The sequence below is a fragment of the Mugil cephalus genome, chromosome 1, assembly GCF_022458985.1.
Source record: "Mugil cephalus isolate CIBA_MC_2020 chromosome 1, CIBA_Mcephalus_1.1, whole genome shotgun sequence".
NCBI classification, from domain to species: domain Eukaryota; kingdom Metazoa; phylum Chordata; class Actinopteri; order Mugiliformes; family Mugilidae; genus Mugil; species Mugil cephalus.
The window spans coordinates 47,337,935-47,344,774 of record NC_061770.1 but is presented as its reverse complement, the minus strand read 5'-3'; positions in this window follow the sequence as shown (position 1 = coordinate 47,344,774).

Here is a 6,840-nt window from a genome sequence, read left to right as displayed (position 1 = left end):
GTATGTCCAGCTGCCCCACTCACATCTAAAGGGGCCTTACTCTTTTACAGCAGTAGTGATTTCACCCGCTCTGGCCTTTTTCATTCTTTATGTTAAGATATTATATTATATGTTGATTATTCTCATATATGAATGATTTTCACTCTGGGGAAATGCACACAGAAGACTTTATTATATACCAATCAAAAACTATAAACCATGCCAGATCTCTTAATTTTATAGCGGGGTGCTCTATAAAACATAAAACTATCTAATAAAGCAGAACCAGAGTTGATTGTTGTTTTTGTGGTGCATATTCTTTCACTGATTTGCAGTTGTTTAAGTGATTAAAACCAACAGTGAACCCAGCAATCCACACTTAAGTTGAATTTAATGAGTAGTCGATGCAAAATAAATAAATTGATCTACTAGAAGGAGTTTTAGTTTATAAAAACAAACAAACAAAAAAATGTTGTAAACTTGTGGTCTGCAAATAAATGTAGCCAAATTCGTATTTATCATATGAATTTTAATACTGGGACCAAAGCAAACACATTTAGAGGCCCCTCACACTCCCCATCTGTCTATAAACCTGCTGAGTAGACACTTTATAGCTGGGACTACTGCAAATTAGCCTGTTAGCAGCACTTGAATGAGGATATGATAATGATTAATAATGAGTGGGGCTGGGATGTGTTAGCTGGAATTAGTCCAAACTGGCCTCTGAAAAAAAGGATGAACCATTAAAAACACTCTATACGGCCTTTGATGTTTTATATAAAATGAATCCTGTGTGTGGGCTTTTAAAGGTGTTTCATTCATCATTCAGTAATTAGCAAATCAGATTAAATTCTTCTGCTATCAAGCATAAAATTTAATCAAACGGAGAACTTACTGGTGGAGGAAAAAAAGGTGATAACTAGATTAAACAGATCACCTCGAATGTTCCGGTGAAACAAAATAAAAGACAGTTCAGCTGGGATTAAGATGAACTCAGACGCTCACTGAAGAGATTTAAGAGCCGCTCCTGATACTGACACGGACATTCATCATCCTCACAGTTGATTGTGAATGTTATTTGGACCGCCGAAGGTGCCAGATGCCAGAGAGCCATAATAAACTGTGTCGAGTCATCTCACACCCCACGGCTACATACTCTGAGCGGCCGTTAACACAATCAGCTGGAAGTGTTCAAGTCTCCCCGAGCCGCTCAGGACAAGTCCACATCACTGCCCGTGTCCTGAAACCAGGGGGAAAAAGTCACACCCCTGTCACAAACAGTAATAGGTTCTATTTATTATTTAGAGAGCCGTCCATCACCTATTCAACTCAGGGAGCATTAGTAGCCGTTGTGAAGTTAGGCTTCGCAGGGCATGTTGTGGGGATTATGTGCAAGCATTCGTGCACGCGTGTGAAAAGGGATTGTTTTGACCCCGTCGAACTTTCTGAGTTCCTTCACCTAGGAAGGCCATACACTCCTCCATATACTCCTGAGGACTCTTTGTGATAAACTGTGAGGAGACGTAAACAAAGAGACAAACATCCCAATCCTCCAACTTTCAAGGCAAACATTAAACAATAGCTGACGGATACGATTCATTAATAGAAACAAACATATGTGTTTGATTTTAATTATCTGATGTTTGCCTCTTAGATGATCAATTGTGTTTCGTCTGATTCAATTTTTTATGGCTTTGAGTGGACCTTTGTAGAGGTGGAAATATTGCTTTTGAATGATTTTGTGCAGAGATTCATAGTCTTCAGAGGATAAAGCTAACTGTGAAACTCATCTCATCTCATCTTCTACTACTTCTCATCTACATCTACTACTACTTCTATTCTCACTGTGAGACTCATGTATTTCAAACTTGAGGTTCCGGGTTTTGTCTCAATAAAATGTCTCAACAACTCTTAGATAACAAAGAAATTTATTAAAGACGATAAAACTGCAGAGATCCCCAAGGATGGAAGGTAACATTTAAGAATTATGAACTCTCTCAGCCTCAAGTGGCCATTCGAGGAAATACAGTTTTCTGTGTTCAATGTTAGCTTCTTTTTTTTTAGCCCCAGAGGTTACAATTTAGGTATCCTTCAACTTCTCATTTTTTATTTTATTTATTTATTTTTTCGTCAAAACACCTACAAAATGAATATTGTTCATTACCTTCCACTGCACTTTCTGTTTGGTGGTAACAAGTAAGTTAGAGTTAGCCTGCTAACACGCTAAACTAACATGGTGAATGTGCATCACAGTGTCGCGAACATCATTTAAATTCAGCTCGGACCATTTTACACGTCTTTTAGAGCCTCTCTCTATTATTAGTGCCAATTCACTTGATTAATTGAGTCAGAGTTGTTTGGATTAAAAGACGAGAAGTTGGGAAAGAAAAGAAAACTGTCCGCTAATCCTCTCCGCTTGAGTTTAGTGGCTCAGGGCTATAACTGCCAAGCTAGCATAATCACTAACATGAAGTGTCAGTGTTAGACAGAGTACTCTTTTAATGTCGCTCAGCGCCTGCCTCCGTCTTGATGAATGGACAGTGGACTGCTGTCAATAAACCCAAATCAATATATAATTTCTTTAAGCCTCAGTCTATAGAGCTAGGAGAACAGCAGCCAGTTATCTTAACTGCAAAACCTTTGATGTCATAACAACACTCAGTGTTAGGGCCACAAATCAATACGAGTCAATTCTTTTGGTCTCACAAGGGACAAAAATAAAGTATTTTAGTGAGACTTTCATTCAGATCCCCTGCTGACAAATTTTAACATTGCCTGGGAGTAAGACAATCAATAGCACAGACCTGCTACGGCTAACACCTGAGCTGAGGACAGATCCGTCCTTACAGAGGACAAAAGGAAATGTAGGACTGACTCTGAAAAACAAGCTTTGAGTTTTTGGAAGTTGCAGCTTTTGACAATCGCGAAAAATAAATAAAATAAATAATGCACATTTTATTTGTGGTCAAGGCCACTTCAGTGTAAATAAAACATCAAACAGACGTCTCTCTCTCTCTCTCTGCATCTGAAATTCCAATTTCCACCTATAACCCACATTCAGGCTCGGGCAGCTCAAATCCATATTAACCTGCTGTGCCTCCCGCCTGACCGTCCTGGTGGTGGCCCCTCGTTAAAACTCATCTGTGGGCGCTAACGATCACGCTCTCCCCCCGCCACGTCTTACAGGCGGCCAGGCGGGGGGCCGGGGGCCTTTATAATTGGTTTTCGGAGCACAACAGCTGTTTCATGTGCCCGCGCTGTGGTCCCCAAAGGATAAGTGTGAGGGGTGAGGAGGTGGGGGTGAGATAGTAGAGGCTGCCACATGGGACAAAAAAAAATCCCTCCAGTTCCACTTCAATCTCCACCTCCACCCTGGATGGCTGCCAACTAGGAAAACAGACAAGGGAAGATGGTGCTATATATGTAGTACATATACAGCTGCACAATAAACGCCACAAACAATACACTACTACTGACCTAATGCTAAATCTAATGAGACAAAGGTTATACACTTTTATTTTGAAAAAACCAACAAACTCACACTAAATGTGATACATATTTACTTTTTCACTAATCTAAAAGAACCAGCAAAGCGGCAGATCGATACATGCACTGACTAATTAGCGCTTTACTGAACACTGTTGTGCGATTGTGCGTTTGATATTCTTTATTTTGTAACTGTTGTGCTACATTGGGCAGCATACAAACTGCAGGTCTCTCGGTTCCTCTTGTGGCTTCCTTACTTTCTTCCACATTAACATTAATCATTCTTGTTTTTCCATATCAAAATCGAGCATTTCAGCAATAATGCTGTCATGTGCTGCACAGATTGTGCAACCATTGGGGCAAAATTTGGGATTTTAGTCTGTCTTTGCACATTTTATTTAAAAATCCAAACCATTTTGACACTGAGCACTGATCGCTGTTACGAGCGGATCAAATAAACAACATAAACGAAATAGATTACCTGTCGTTTCTCCTGACGTTTCACAAGCTGTTCCTTCCCTGCGAAGAAAAGTCAGGGGAAACACTGAACACGTACAGTTTTAGCTAATGAAAATGATCACTTAGACACATAAAACAACAGATTCTCTGCTCCCGCTCCCTAAGGGACAGACATGTCAGCCTGCATTGGTCTCCTGGGCAGAGGGAAGGTGCTGGAAAGTGGATGAGAGCGAAGTGCTCCGCTGAAAACAAACAGTAAAGTAAATTAGTGCCCACTCACAGATGACAGGAACCAGACGGGGGTTTATTTAGTGATCTCATTAGAAAAATTGAACGCTGTGAGCCGTTTGGGACCAGAGGCTCGGTAATATTTACGTCGGCCTGGAACGTTTAGAGGAAACTGTTTCCGCTCTGCGTGTAAAAGTAATGAGCTGTAGGTAGATGGCGTGTGACAACAGAGAAAAGAGAGGAGATGGAAATCAATACAAAAGGGCCCAAGGCCATCCTCTTGTTCTTCACTGACCCCATATCACTTTACCCTGAAGCTGTGCATTCACAAAAGGGTTTAAAGCTCCCATAAAACACGATGCACATATGCTCCCTGCAAAAAAAACACACACAAAATAATAGGCAGTTAAACGCAGTTACAACTGCTTTGTGAACCCCGCACCGCCGAGTTATTCCTGCAGCTTGACACAAGAGCGCAAACATCGCTTCCTCTGGTTTTCCCTCTCTTGTCTCTACATGCCTGCTCGTCGTCTGAGCATCAGGTTTCACCTTACCGGTGATCAGGTTGTCTGTTTTTCTTCAGTCGGTTGAAAGCGCGATATGTTTGTGTAATGTTTTCAGACAGGGCGTGCACCGTGCAGAGGAGGATTAATCTTTTCATTCAGGTGGCCGTCGCTTCATTTGGCCAGCAGACAAAAATGTGTTTGATTTGCTGAAGACAGACGATTGCCTCGCAGCTATGTGTTAATGGGAACAGGTTGGAGGTCAACGCCTGAGTTCAAAAGGCTGCAGCGTTTCAAACGGCGCGAAACATCCACTTCCTTCTGCTGGCCGAGTTTAAAGTGAACCGGTCGAAATTTCTTGCCTCTGAGCGTCGTCTCCCGAACTCAAAAACTGGCCAGGAAATTAGGTCCCTCCTGATCTAAGAGGATCAATAAATAGTTCAGCGGGGTGCTGCTGCCCTTCCATGGCTGTTATCGATTTCACATTTCTTTTAGTCACGCAGCTAAAGCCTGATATTACATTTTTATTCAACGTGATAATTACCCCTCCTCCCACCGATTAAACCGTATGAGGTGCTTGACAACATACAGAAACCATCACTGGGTGCATGCCATAGTCCATGCCAGTTCATTAGGTACACCGGACCAGCACTAAATCACCCTTCATGACTGTTTTAGAACTAAGAAAATATGTAAATCAGCTGCTGTGTAGACATTCAGGAGGATGTAATTGTGGCGCTATTAATCTGTACTAGGTTAAAGTGTTTAGTTTAGTTACTCAGCAGCCTGACTAAAACGGGCTTGTCAAAATAGAAATGTGTCAGTACAACACAATACAGTTCAACAGTTCTACCAACCACAGCCTCCTTAATGAAAACACAGTTGAATCAACAGCTCTCGGTTATTTTAAACAAACGCTGAAAACCAAAACCTTCGCAAACGTAAGACTAAGTACATGACTGTTATGTTGGAATTTCATTTGTTCTCGCTTGTGGACTTTATGTTATTAAATACTGATTATTTAACTGAATGTTGTTTAAAGATGGCCTATTAAATGGTAGTTTTAACCTTAAAATAAGCTGTTACAGTCAACAAATGCACAAAGATGTCAAAAACATGCAAAAGACGGGGAAGAACATAGCTAATTTCAGGTATTTTATTGCAGTGAATGTACGCAACAATTTTACCAAGTATATAAATGGTTAAATGATAAATAGTCTTGTTTTTATATAGCGCCTTTCTACGGACTCAAAGCACTTTATAATCACGCACCTCGTGCTCATACATTCACATCAATGGGACGCACTAGGAGCAAGTGGGGGTTCAGTGTCTTGGTCAAGGACACTTAGGTTTGTAGCTGGAGATCAAACCGAAAAGATTAAGTTAGCAAAAGTACAGAAGGATTAACACCATAAGGGAAAAATAAAGAAGATTAACGTGGGTTTTGAGTATTATGGTCGTTTGAGTTGGAGATTATTGTGCGTTTGCTGTGTGTGAGTTAAATCAGAATGAATTGGTGAATGAATTCTGTCAAAAAAAATAAAAAAATAAAAAATGTATCACAGAAATGATGCAATTCTCTGAAATTGGCCTGGAATAGAAATCTGAAAATTAAAAAGCTTGGAGGCTGTAATTTGTTGAGGCATGCAGAGCGTGACTGAATCCTCCTCCTCCTACCATCATTGATCTCATTCAGTCTTGGCTTTTATTTTGGAGTGACACAGCAAGAGGGAACAGATAACAGAAGCTGAGGGTGTCTGCGTGGAGCTTAAACTAAGTAATATTTCGCGTGCATCATGTGAGGCTCTGCACCGTGTTGGTGCTGCAGTGTGACGCAGCAGAGCAGACAGACACTATAGATTCCCCACTAACCCACTGACCTGCATTGCAGAGGTTTTTTTTTTTTCTTTTGTGCTACGTGCTCTGTATTTTCAATAAGGAATAAAAAGGGCTGTGTTTCCTTTAGCAGTGCTTCCATCTAGTGTTCAGGGACAGTTAGCTCATTGGAGTTTGCTCTGAGGGGAAACATGAGCTTGTGGCTTGTTTAAAATTAAAAAAGGAAGAAAGAAGAACCAAACAAACTGCTGGTAAAGATGTACAGCAGTGTCTCATGTGGATTTATCTTATAATTAAGATATAATGTGATTATAGATTGTATATTTATTGATTATAAGTAGTCAGATTC